This window comes from Pinus tabuliformis, chromosome 2_2 (assembly GCF_031772625.1).
Source record: "Pinus tabuliformis cultivar Carrire ecotype Pingquan chromosome 2_2, CPIR1, whole genome shotgun sequence".
NCBI classification, from domain to species: Eukaryota; Viridiplantae; Streptophyta; class Pinopsida; order Pinales; family Pinaceae; genus Pinus; species Pinus tabuliformis.
In genome coordinates, this window is record NC_142300.1 from 1,006,370,924 (window position 1) to 1,006,372,030 (window position 1,107).

Consider the following 1,107-nt stretch of genomic DNA (forward strand, 5'->3'; position numbering starts at 1 on the left):
AGTTGAGGAGCGTCGCGTGATCATGTCCCTGCAGAGTTCAATGGACTGTACGCTGGCCACCTTGTTGAAAACGTCAGAGAGATGCGCTTCAGAGACATTAACTTGGAGGTCCCCCCGGCTTTTGAAAATTTTTTGGCTGATGCTTTTGGAACCAACAAGTATGGTATAATTGTAAAAACATGATTTCTTTTAAATTATAATAATAAATCAACCTCATTAGTAAATACTAGTTTCTTATTCTTAATTTGAAAATTAAATTATGATATGTTTTGTTGTTAATTTGACAACTAAACTAAATTATATCAATTATGATAGGTTTCCTAATTATTTTGAGAAAATAAAAAATAAAAATGCTTCACTTAAATATAACCCAAAACATAATACTAGAAAACAATTATTTAGTAATTAAAAATATGTGGATGACAATTGTATTCTTTCACATATTACTAACACATTTTTTTGTGTCATAAGTACTTGAATAAATCCCTTGTGGTTGAGAGTGAAGTATAGCTAATAGAACAGGACAAGGTCCGTCTTCGTTAAGCTTTAGTGGACCGCATTCAGTATTCGAGCGGGACTTTAGGGCGCGATACTCTCCATCTCCGGTCCGTCCCCTATCCATAAAACTGCTGCTTCAATGGATTCAACTGCATTAGGCTTTGTCGGAACATCTTATCTGGGAACAGATCCTAATGTCGGAACATGGAGGGATGCAAGTAAGGAAGCTGGAACTGGTGAACCGGTGAGAGAGCGAGGCTAAGAAAGAGCAAGAGCTAGTTTCTTAAGGTCCCGGAGGGGCTTGCGCTTCTGAGGGCAAGGAAATAAAAAGTGAGTAAGGCTGTAGTTGGGCTAGAGCCTGAACCGGGTGTAGCCTTTGCCAGTATGGAGCCGGGGACCGGTGCCTGGGACCGATGTTTGCCTAGGAAAGCACCCCAGATCCTGGTGGCTGGCCCTTACGGTGATACCCTATGTCCTACTCCTTCCCACGCTACCATACCCAGGCGATTTGGTTCTACCGGCGTCGTCACAGCTGGTCCAATTCAAGAGCCTAGTAAAATATTACAAGCAGGACCGTCTACCGTTCGTAATTGCGTTCTCCTGTACAGT